The sequence below is a fragment of the Ailuropoda melanoleuca genome, chromosome X (genome assembly GCF_002007445.2).
Source record: "Ailuropoda melanoleuca isolate Jingjing chromosome X, ASM200744v2, whole genome shotgun sequence".
NCBI lineage: Eukaryota > Metazoa > Chordata > Mammalia > Carnivora > Ursidae > Ailuropoda > Ailuropoda melanoleuca.
This window is the reverse complement of record NC_048238.1, coordinates 19,860,018-19,872,735: the sequence shown is the minus strand read 5'-3', so window position 1 is coordinate 19,872,735 and position 12,718 is coordinate 19,860,018. Positions and strand designations below refer to the sequence as shown.

The 12,718-nt window shown below is 38.8% G+C and overlaps 1 protein-coding gene across 3 annotated transcripts in view; it reads left to right on the top strand.

The window, feature by feature from the left end:
* The first annotated feature begins 7,047 nt into the window (after positions 1-7,047).
* Positions 7,048-12,718, top strand: part of ACOT9 (acyl-CoA thioesterase 9) — a 58,101-nt gene continuing 52,430 nt past the window's right edge. For all 3 annotated transcript variants that reach the window (XM_034648936.1, XM_034648933.1, XM_034648935.1), the window contains exon 1: positions 7,048-7,064. The gene's annotated coding sequence lies outside the window, so the exon portion shown is untranslated. The remainder of the gene's footprint in view (positions 7,065-12,718) is intronic.

Below are 12,718 nucleotides of genomic sequence, written 5' to 3'. Positions count from 1 at the left end.
CCCCCCCCCCCGCCTCCCCTCTGGTAGCCAGCAGTTTGTTCTCTACAGTTAAGAGTCTGTTCTTTGGTTTCTCTCTCTCTCTCTCTTTCTCTTCCCTGTTTGCTCATTTGTTTTGTTTCTTAAATTCCACCATGAGTGCAATTGTATATGCCACATTGATTGTCATTTAGGTGGCTTCCACTTTCTGGCTCTTATGAATAATGGTACAGTGAACATAGGTGTGCAAATACCTTTTCAAGATCCTGTTTTCAATTCTTTAGGATCTATACCCAGAAATGGGATTGCTAGATCATGTGGTATTTCTATTTTTAATTTTTGAGGAACCTGTACACCGTTTTCCATAGAGGCTGCACCATTTTACATTCCCACCAACGGTGCATGGGGGTTCTGTTTTCTCCACATCTGCACCAATGCTTGTTATTTTCCGGGTTTTATTTTTGTTTTCGTTTTTTGGGGGATAGTGGTCATCCTAACAGGTGTGAGGTGATACCTTACTGGGATTTGTATGTGCGGTTCTCTGATGGTTAGTGATGTTGACCATCTTTTCATATGCTTGTTGGCCATTTGTATATCTTCATTGGAGAAATGCTCATTTAAGTTCTTTGGCCATTTTTAAACAGGTTATTTGTTTTTTATGATTGAGCTGTAGGAGTTCATTCTGTATCCTGGATATTAACCTTTTATCAGATACACAATTTGCAGATATTTTCTCCCATTCCTTAGGTTGCCTTTTCACTCTGTTGATTGTTTCCTTTGAGGTACAGATATTTTTAAGTTTGATGTAGTCCCATTTGTCTAATTTTGCTTTTGTTGCCTGGCAAGAGAGGGTTTTACATAATGTAACATAATCACGGGAGGGACACCTTACCACCCTTACCATAGTCTCTTGGTTAAAAGCAAGTCACAGGTGCGGCCCATACACAGTGGAGAGGGGCACACAAAAGCATACACAACAGGAGGCAGGATCGTGGAGGTCAGTCTGCATTTAAAGGTCAGTAAAAGCCTATTTTTTAATTTAACATTTAACAAACATTTATTAAGGTCTGTTTCCTGCCAAGCACTGTGCTTGGGGACTATGACATAAAGGTGGCATAGTCCCTACTCGCCGGGGGCCTACAGTTGAACATTACAGGTTCTGGTTATGGATGGAAGAGATCCAGCCTCCTAGAGAAAAGGACAGGAACAATCAGAACTGAGGGGGCCGATACTCAGTTTGTCATCCATTCAGTGTCACCTTCCTCCTCTAGGCCACCTTCCGTCTCTCCCCTTCTAAGGTCCTGTCTGAAGGGAAAACTACCGCCAACCACTCAGCTCAGGGATCAAGGCTTTAACTCCTCATAAATACTTAGGACCTGCAAAGTGCAGTCAGCCATCCTTAGGCCTCCCAAAGTATCAGCTCTTTGAATCTGGGTATGGAGGTTACTAAGGAAGAAGATCATAGGAAATAATTGCCTGTTAGTGCACAAACTATAAGACACCCCCTCTTTTCCCTATGGCCCCTGGGTACATGCAATAGATTTTCAAGTTCAGAATCCAGTTTACCAATCTTTGTACCATTCATAAACGGGCAATTAAATGTTAACTGTGAATCCAAGAAAATAGAGGATACTTCAAAGAAGGAAGGGCAAGGGAGTGAACTCCACCCAAGCAGCGTCTATCTGACTTGAGGAACAAGGAACAGACCCATGTTCTGGCCCCGATGTGAGTGGATGTTGGGCATATTGTGCTAGAGACAACAAACGTTATTACCTGAGAACTGATTCTGGAGGTAGAGGATAAGGGGGTGAGTCATTCCTTTTGAAGTGTTGCTGGAGGTTGGAGAAGGAGTAAAAGAAGCTCGAAAAGGGATCCAGGACCATAGGATTGAGAGAACTGTGATACATTTTAAGGTCTCCTTAAAAGATTAATTATAGGAGGGTGCTATAGGAGAGGAAGAAATAAGATATGCAACTGGCATTTCTTAGTGCCTATTATGAGTGTCATGCCTTGCTTGACATTTTATAGATGTGATTTCATTTAGTCTTAATTGCTCTGTATTATAACTTATTTTCTTTTACATATGCTCTGTTTTGTCATCTAGATTTTATTAAATTAAAAAGACATTTGTTGTTATTCTAAAAAAATAGTTAATTATACATTTCTATTACAGAGCTTCAGGGAAAACTGGGAATGAAATCAGCCATTTAAATAAAGCTAGCCTGGATGACTATAATGTGGAATAATAAGGTTTTTTTCTTTAAAGTTCTCCAACCTCTACTGTTGAGATTTCTGTCATCATAGAAACACAGAATGATAGTGATTCACTAGTACAAATTTCTCATCTAATAGCTAAGAAAACTGAAGCTTAGAGAGGGTAAAGTACTTGTCCGAGGTCACATGGCTAGAAGGTGGCAGAATCAGAAATACAACTCAGGTCTCCTGATTCTAAGTCAAGAGATCTTTTACTATACCTCATAGATCTTGTAGCAAAAAGTGGAAAATTAAAAAAAACAGTGTATTAAATACTGTCCTGAGGCTGGAGCTCAGGCAGATAACTGTGAACATTCCACACATTTGGTCCACTTCTCACAAATTAAGTTTCACTAGCACATGCCTTATTTTGATTACAGCAAAGAATGCTTGGTCTTGACAGTTCCTCTTCTCAATTTCTTCTTTTTCCTAAGCCTTCCTCCTTTGCCTTGTGCCCCTTCCCCCTGTCCCAAGGGTGGGACTGATAAGTAGGGCTCTGCAGTATGGATCAGGAACACCTACAGGCTGAGACAAGTAAGCAATCAACTTGCTAGGATCCGTGCCACTCTAAGAGGCTGCAAACAGCTGCTCCCATCCAGACTTCTTCACAGGAGAATTCCAGAGGCCACAGGACTTTGTGTTCATGGAGGAGTCCCCTCTGAACATCTCGCCAGTGAATCTGGGGCATGACACTATCATTGTTCTTTCTGAGATGAGTGCTAGCTAGCCCAGTACTTTGAAAATGGTCCATAGCTCTTCATTCATGTTATTCCCTTCTAGATAGAGTACACACTCATCATCTGACAGGAGGAGCGAGTTTTTCCATCCAAGCAAGTGACTTAGAGAATGCCAACCTGTTGACATGAAACCAAAGGGCAATTGGCTCAGTAAGTACTTTTTTTTTAAAAGAAAGTTTATTTATTTATTTTTAGTAATCTCTACACCCAACATGGGACTTAAACTCACAAGCTGAAGATCAAGAGTTGCATGCTTCTCCAACTGAAGCCCCTCAGAAAGTACTTTGTGGAAGATGGAGCTGAATGCACTGTGTGGCAGCAAAAGCAGGAAGTTTTGAGGCCAGGCAGAACTAGAGGCACATTCCAGTGCTGCCAGTTACCAGTTGTGTGATTTTGGATGAGATTCTTGAATCTCAGTGTGCTTTTCTGTAATGTAGAGTCAGATAGTTTCCTCCTCCTATGGTTGTAAATATTAAATAGTGTTGTAAAAACCCTTTATAGAGTGCTTAGAATAAAGTAGGTACCCTCTAAATGTTTATTCCTTTCTGTCTAGCTGGTGATATAAGAAATATAACAATTTTGGATTAGGAAGAATAATTGTGAATGGTCCAATAAGGAGAGAGAAGGATTTATCTCCAAACATATTTTTATTCTACCTTTATGCAGGATCATTCTCTTATTTCATGAAGCTTTGACCTTCCTCATAAATAATAATTGTGCAGTGATTCTGTTAACATTGGCCAACCAATGTGGCTTGCCCCAGTGGTCATAGAATCAAGCATCATTACAGAGGCTGAGTAACCAGTATTATAATCCCTATTGTACTCTAACTGGAGTATTTTATCTGCCTGGCCTGACATCATGTAGACAATGTTCAATCCAGAACACATCCCCAGGATAAATTATTTATATCTCTGTCTCACTTTAGAAGTGGGCCTCATCCATAACCTGATTAATATTCAACTATAAACCAAAGCTGGAGATTTTTTTTAAAAAAGAAGCAGCTTAGTGAAAATAGGAGAAAATGTTGAAAAGGCCGTTATGCAGAACATATTAATTCACACAACTTTTTTCCTTTCTCCTTTTTACAGGTGTTTTACCTGTACAGGTATTTTACCTGTAAAATAGGTAGAAGGAAATTATGCAGTTACAGTGCTTAGAATCTTGGCAGGACAGCAGACAGAACAATTTCCCAGACTTTCTTTTCAGTACCTGGTCTCTCAAACCATGGTTAAAAAGAAAAAGGTGTTAATGAGCTGTGAATAGTGGTTAAGCACTCTTAATTTACCTTTAGCAACATGTTAACAATGAAACACAATGTACAGTTTTGTAATTCTCTTGTTCAACTTCCAGATTATTCCAAATTCATTGGAATAATACATATCCAAGAATTTCAGTGAACCCCAAGCAGCATAAACACAAACCACACCAAGGTACTACAGTATTAAATTTCTAAAGACCAGTGATAAAGGGAAAATCTTAAAGATGAGAATAATCACTGGTTTGTCATAAAAAATAATGCAAATCAGAAGATGGTGGAACTCTTTAAAGCATTACAAGAAAAACATTGTCAGTCTAGAATTTTATATCCAGTGGAAATAGTTCTTCAAAGATGAAGGCAAAATAAAGACATTTCAGTTGAGCCAAAGCCAAGAGAATTCATCACTAGTGAACTTCTACTACAAGAAATGCTAAAGGAAGTTCTTCAGGCTGAAGGAAAAGGATACCAGACGGACACATGAATTTACACAAAGGAATGAAGAATAAATATGGTAAATATGTGAGTAACATAGAATACATTTTTCTTGTTTTTAATATCTTTAAAAGAGAATTAACTGCTTAAAGTACAAATAATAACAGTATATTATGGGATTTATAACATTTTTAGAGGTAGAATATATGAGCACAACAGCAGAAAGAATGGGGGAGATAGGATGCAAGTATATCGTTATAAGATTCTTACATTGTATGTCAAATGCTGTAACATGCACAGGTAGATGGTGATAAGTTAAAGATGCATATTGTAAAGCTTAGAGCAACTACTAAAAAAATTTAAAAGGTGTGGCTAATTTGTCAATAGAGGAGATGGGATGGACTCATAAAAAATAATCCAAGAGAAGACCAGAAAAGAGGGAAAAAAGAACAAAGAACAAATAGGACAAATTTAAATATAGGACTACTGTTGTTCCTCTATCAGGTAAGGAACCACTAAAGGAAAAGCCTGAAACATCTTGTTTTTACCTCTTGAAACTGGAATGAGATAAAGAATAAATAAGTAAATGTGATATCCAGACTCCCACAAATGGAATTCTGTAGCTTTTGTTAATGATAACATCAACTACATTCTGATTCCTTCAGCACTGAAATAAAGTGTTTATCTCAATAAAAGATTATTTTGATTCAGAAATGCCTACAACTTGGCATGAGTTGGAAAGATTTGAAAGAACAGGGAAAGGAGTGCTGGGAAAGGAGACCTGAGGTACTCAGTGCTGTGACAGTTGGGGTGATTGCATGATTGGGGTAGTAGAATTAGAAATGAGTGAAGTTAGGGTAGTCTCTGAAAGTGAAACTTGAAATCAAGTAGAGATATTAAAAATGTGTCCCACACCAGTTAATATTTTACTATAAACTGATTGAATGTATTAATGCACCTAAAGAGAAGTGATATATCTTAAAATGAACTTGATCATTTTATCAATTAGGAACGCTTTTAACTACAGCTAACAGAAGAACCTATTTATAGTGTTTAAGTCATAAAAATTTAATTTAATTTAAATTTAATTTAATTTAATTTTTTTAAAAGATTTTATTTATTTATTTGACAGAGATAGAGACAGCCAGCGAGAGAGGGAACACAAGCAGGGGGAGTGGGAGAGGAAGAAGCAGGCTCACAGCGGAGCTGCCTGACGTGGGGCTCGATCCCACAATGCCGGGATCACGCCCTGAACCGAAGGCAGACGCTTAACTGCTGTGCCACCCAGGCGCCCCTAATTTTAATTTTAATTCTAGTTAGTTAACATATAGTGTAATATTGGTTTCAGGAATAGAATTTAGTGATTCATCGCTTACATACAACACCCAGTGTTGATCCCAACAAGTGCCCTCCTTAATACCCATCCTTCATTAACCCATTCCCCATGAACTTCCTTCCATCAACCTTCAGTTTATTCTCTGTAGTTGAGTCTCTTATGGTTTGCTTCCCTCTCTCTTTTCTCCCCTTCCCATATCTTTATTTGTTTTGTTTCCTAAATTCCACATGTGAGTAAAATCATATAGCATTTGTCTTTGACTGACTTAATTTGCTTAACAATACACTCTAGCTCCATCCACATTGCTGCAAATGGCAAGATTTCATTCTCTTTGATGCCTGATTAATATGCCATTATATATATATATATATCACACCTTCTTTATCCATTCATCAGTTGATGGACTCCTGGGCTCTCTCCATAATTTGCCTATTGTTGATAATACTTCTATCAGCATTGGGGTACACGTACCCCTTCGAATCTGTATTTTTGTATCCTTTGGGTAAATATCTACTAGTGCAATTGCTGGATCATATAGTAGTTCTATTTTTAACTTTAAAAAAAGATTTTATTTATTTATTTGTCAGAGAGAGAGAGCAAGCACAAGAGTAGCAGGCAGAGGCAGAGCGAGAAGCAGACTCCCCGCTGAGCAAGGAGCCTGATGAGGGATTCAATCCCAGGACCCTGGGATCATGACCTAAGCTGAAGGCAGACACTTAACCAACTGAGCTACCCAGGCGCCCCTACTTTTAACTTTTTGAGGAACTTCCATACTGTTCTGCAGAGTGGCTGTACCAGTTTGCACTTCCACCAACAGTGTAAGAGAGTTCCTCTTTTTCCGCATCCTCGCCAACATCTGTTGTTTCCTGTGTTGTTAATTTTAGCCATTCTGATGGGTGTGGTGTGGTATCTCATCATAGTTTTGATTTGTACTTCCCTGATGCTGAGTGATGTTGAGCATCTTTTCATGTGTCTGTTAGCCATCTGGATGGTTTCTTTGGAAAAATATCAATTGATGACTTCTGCCCATTTTTAAATTGGATTATTTGTCTTTTGGGTGTTGAGTTTGGTAAGTTCTTTATATATTTTGGACACTAACCCTTTATCAGATATGTCATTTGCAAATATTTTCTCCCATTCCATAGGCTGCCTTTTAGTTTTTTTGATTGTTTCCTTTGCTGTGCAGAAACTTTTTATCTTGATGAAGTCCCAATAGTGCATTTTTGCTTTTGTTTCCCTTCCCTCTTTTGTTGTCTGATTGCTGAGGCTAAGACTTGCAGTACTGTGTTTTTTTTTTAAAGATTTTATTTATTTATTTGACAGAGACAGCCAGTGAGAGAGGGAACACAAGCAGGGAGAGTGGGAGAGGAAGAAGCAGGCTCTTAGCCGAGGAACCTGATGTGGGACTCGATCCCAGAATGCCGGGATCACGCCCTGAGCCGAAGGCAGACGCTTTTAAGGACTGCGCCACCCAGGTGCCCCTGCAGTACTATGTTAAATAGTAATGGTGAGAGTGGACAGACATCATTGTCGTGTTCCTGACCACAGAGGAAAAGCTCTCAGTTTTTCCCTGTTGAGGATGATATTAGCTGTGGGTCTTTCATACATGGCTTTTATGATGTCGAGGTATGTTCCATCTATACCTACTTTGTTGAGGGTTTTTTTTTTAAGTTTTTATTTATTTATTCGACAGAGATAGAGACAGCCAGCGAGAGAGGGAACACAAGCAGAGGGAGTGGGAGAGGAAGAAGCAGGCTCATAGCGGAGGAGCCTGATGTGGGGCTCGATCCCATAACACCGGGATCACGCCCTGAGCGGAAGGCAGACGCTTAACCGCTGTGCCACCCAGGCGCCCCTGTTGAGGGGTTTTATCAAGAATGGATGCTGTACTCTGTCAAATGCTTTTTCTGCATCTATTGAGAGGATCATATAGTTCTTATCCTTTCTTTTATTGATGTGGTATATCATGTTGATTGATTTGTGAATATTGAACCACCCCTGCAGCCCAGGAATAAATCCCATTTGATCTTGGTGAATAATTATTTTAATGTACTGTTGGATTCAGTTTGCTAGTATTTTACTGGGAATTTTTGCATTCATGTTCATCAGGGTTATTGGCCTGAAATTCTCCTTTTTAGTGGGGTCTTTGTCTTGTTTTGGAGTCAAGGTAATGCTGGCATCGTAGAATGAGTTTGGAAGTTTTCCTTCCATTTCTATTTTTTTTGGGACAGTTTGAGAAGAATAGGTATTAACTCTTCTTTAAATGTCTGGTAGAAGGGCACCTGGGTGGCACAGTTGGTTAAAACATCTGGCCTTTGGTTTCGGCTCAGTTTTGATTTCAGGGTCATGAGATTGAGCCCTGTGTCAGGCTCCGTGCTCAGTGGGGAGTCTGCTTGAGTTTCTTTCTCTCCCTCTTCCTCGGCCCCTCCCCCCCACTTGCACACTCTCTCTTTCTCTCTGTCAAATAAATTAATAAATCTTAAAAAAACATAGATGTCTGGTAGAATTCCCCTGGGAAGCTATCTCGCCCTGGACTTTTGTTTATTGGGAGAGTTTTGATTACTGATTCAATTGCTTTGCTGGTTATGGGTCTGTTCAAATTTTCTATTTCTTCCTGTTTCAGTTTTAGTAATATATATGTTTCTAGGAATTTATCCATTTCTTCTAGGTTGCTCAATTTGTTGGCATGTAGTTTTTCATAATATTCACTTATAATTGTGTGTATTTCTGTGGTGTTGGCTTTGATCTTTCCTCTTTCATTCATGACTTTATTTATTTGGGTCCTTTTCTTTTTGGTACATCTGGTTGGGGGTTATTGATTTTATTAATTCTTTCAGAGAACCAGCTCTTAATTTCATTGATCTATTCTCCTGCATTTTGTTTGCTTCTATATCATTTATTTCTGCTCTAATTTTTATTATTTCTCTTCTTCTGCTGGCTTTAGGCTTTATTTGCTGTTCCTTTTGTAGCTCCTTTAGGTGTAAGGTTAGGTTGTATATTTGAGACTTTTCTTACTCCTTGAGGTAGGCTGTATTGCAATATACTTCCCTCCCACTGCCTTTGCTGTGTCCCAAAGGTTTTGGACTCTCGTGTTTTCATTTTCATTTGCTTCCATGTATATTTTAAATTCTTTAATGCCCTCGTTAACCCATTCATTCTTTTATTTAAAGATTTATTTATTTTGGAGAAGGGAGTGGGGCAGAAGGAGAAGGAGAGAGAATCTTCAAACAGACTCCCCACTGAGCATGGAGCCCAACAAGCGGCTTGATCTGACAACCCTGAGGTCATGACCTGAGCCAAACCAAGAGTTGGATGCTCAACTGACTGAGCCACTTAGGTGCCCCACCCATTCATTTTTTAGTAGGATGTTCTTTAACCTTCATGTATTTGTGGTCTTTTGAAATTTTTTCTTGTGGTTGACTTCAAGTTTCATAGCACTGTGGTCTGAAAATTTGTATGGTATGATTTAAATCCTTTTATACTGGTTGAGGCCTGATTTGTCACCCAGTATGTAATCTATTCTGGAGAGTGTTCCATGTTTACTCGAAAAGAATGTGTATTCCTCTGCTTTAGGATGAAATTTGCTGAATATATCTGTTAAGTCCATCTGGTCCAGTGTGCCATTCAAAGTCATTGTTTCCTTGTTGATTTTCTGCTTAGATGATCTGTCCATTGTTGTAAGTGGGGTGTTAAAGTTCCCTACTACTATTGTATTATTATCAATGAGTTTCTTTATGTTTGTTATTAACTGATTTATATATTTGGATGTTCCCAAGTTGGGGGCATAAATATTTATAATGTTAGATCTTTTTGGATAGATCCCTTAATTATGATATAATGACCTTCTTTATCCCTTGTTACAGTCTTTAGTTTAAAATCTAGTTTGTCTGATATAAGTATGGCTACTCTGGCTTTCTTTTGATGTCCATTAGCATGATAGATGGTTCTCCAACCCCTCACTTTCAATCTGCATATGTCGTTAGGTCTAAAATGAGTCTCTTGTAGACAGCATATTGATGGGTCTTGTTTTTTTTTAATCCATTCTTATACCCCATATCTTTCGACTGGAGCATTTAGTCCATTTAAACAAGGGTGATTATTGAAAGGTATGAATTTAGTGCCACTATGTTACTTGTAAAGTTGGTGTTTCTGGTCACGTTCTCTGTTCCTTTCTAGTCTTTGTTGCTTTTGGTCTTTTTTTTTTCCCTCCACTCAAAGAGTCCCCTTTAATATTTCTTACATGGCTGGTTTATTGATCATGAACTCCTTTAGTTTTTGTTGGTCTGGGAAACTCTTTATCTCTTCTTATATTCTGAATGATAGCCTTGCTGGATAAGGGATTCTTGGCCACATATCTTTCCCATTCAGCACATTGAATATATCCTGCCATTCTCTTCTGGTCTGCCAAATTTCTGTGGTCAGATCTCCTGGGAACCTGGTCTATCTTCCCTTGTGGGTTAAGCACTTTTTCCCCCTTTGCTGCTTTCAGCATTATTTCCTGAAAACAATTTGCTCAAATAAAACTTCTGCTCCTTTTTCTTTCTCTTGTTCCTCTGGGACTCCTATGTATGAGTGTTATTACACTTTAAGGAGTTGCTGAGTTCCTTAAGTCTACATTTGTGATCTAATAACTTCCTCTCCCTCTTTTTTCAGCTTTATTATTTTCCATAATTGTATCCTCTCTATCACTGATTCATTCCTCTACTTTATCCATCCCCATTGTCATTGCATCCATTTGGTTTTGCATCTCGGTTATAGCATTTTTAGTTTTGGCCTGACTAGTTTTTGGTTCTTTTATCTCTGTGGTAAGGGATTCTCTAGTGTCTTCTTTGCTTTTCTCAAGCCCAGCTAGTATCTTTATGGTTATTGTTTTCAGTTCTAGTTCGGACATCTTACTTGTATATGTATTGATTTTTTTTTTAATTTTAATTTTTTTTATTGTATTATGTTAGTCACCATACAGTACATCCCTGGTTTCTGATGTAAAGTTCGATGATTCATTAGTTGCATATAACACCCAGTGCACCATGCAATACGTGCCCTCCTTACTACCCATCACCAGTCTATCCCATTCCCCCACACCCCTCCCCTCTGAAGCCCTCAGTTTGTTTCTCAGAGTCCATAGTCTCTCATGCTTCATTCCCCCTTCTATTATCCCCCTTTCATTATCCCTTTCTTCCCCTACCGATCTTCCTAGTTTTCATGTTCCATAGATGAGAGAAATCATATGATTATTGTCTTTCCCTGCCTGACTTATTTCACTTAGCATTATCTCCTCCAGTGCCGTCCATGTTGCAGCAAATGTTGAGAACTCGTTCTTTCTGATAGCTGAGTAATATTCCATTGTATATATGGACCACAACTTCTTAATCCAGTCATCTGTTGAAGGGCATCTCGGTTCCTTCCACGATTTGGCTATTGTGGACAATGCTGCTATGAACATTGGGGTGCATATGGCCCTTCTCTTCGCTACGTCTGTATCTTTGGGGTAAACACCCAGTAGTGCAATGGCTGGGTCATAGGGTAGCTCAATTTTTAACTTTTTAAGGGACCTCCACACTGTTTTCCAGAGTGGCTGTACCAACTTGCATTCCCACCAACAATGTAGGAGGGATCCCCTTTCTCCACATCCTCTCCAACTATTGTTGTTTCTTGCCTTGTCTATTTTTGCCATTCTAACTGGCTTAAGGTAGTATCTCAGTGTGGTTTTGATTTGAATTTCCCTGATGGCTAATGATTTTGAACATTTTTTCATGTGTCTGTTAGCCATTTGTATATCATCATTGGAAAAGTGTCTGTTCATATCTTCTGCCCATTTTATGATTTGTTTCTCGTGTATCGAGTTTGAGAAGTTCTTTGTAGATCTTGGAGACCAGTCTTTTTTCTGTAGCATCATTTGCAGATATCTTCTCCCATTCTGTGGGCTGCCTCTTAGTTTTTTTTTAATGTTTCCTTGGCTGTGCAGAAGCTTTTTATCTTGATGAAGTCCCACAAGTTCATTTTATCTTTTGTTTCTCTTGCCTTTGGAGATGTGTCATGAAAAAGGTTGCTTTGGCCGATGTCGTAGAGGTTGCTGCCTATGTTCTCCTCTAGGATTTTGATGGATTCCTGTCTCACATCGAGGTCTTTCATCCATTTGGAGTTTATCTTTGTGTATGGTGTGAGAGAGTGGTCAAGTTTCATTCTTTTGCATGTAGCTGTCCAATTTTCCCAGCACCATTTATTGAAGAGACTGTCTTTTTTCCACCGGATGTTTTTTCCTGCTTTATCAAAGATTAGTTGCCCAAAGAGCCGAGGGTCCATTTCTGGGTTCTCTATTCTGTTCCATTGGTCGATGTGTCTGTTTTTGTGCCAGTACCATGCTGTCTTTGTGATCACAGCTTTGTAGTACAGCTCGAAATCCGGCATTGTGATGCCCCCAGCTTTGTTTTTCCTTTTCAACAGTTCCTTGGAGATTCGGGGCCTTTTCTGGTTCCATACAAATTTAAGGACTATTTGTTCCAGTTCTTTGAAAAATGTCCTCGGTATTTTGATCGGGATAGCATTGAAAGTGTAGATTGCTCTGGGTAGTATGGACATTTTAACTATGTTAATTCTTCCAATCCATGAGCATGGAATATTTTTCCATCTTTTTATGTCTTCCTCAATATCTTTCAAAAGTGATCTATAGTTTCTAGGATATAGGTCCTTTACGTCTCTGGTTAAGTTAATTCCAAGGTAACG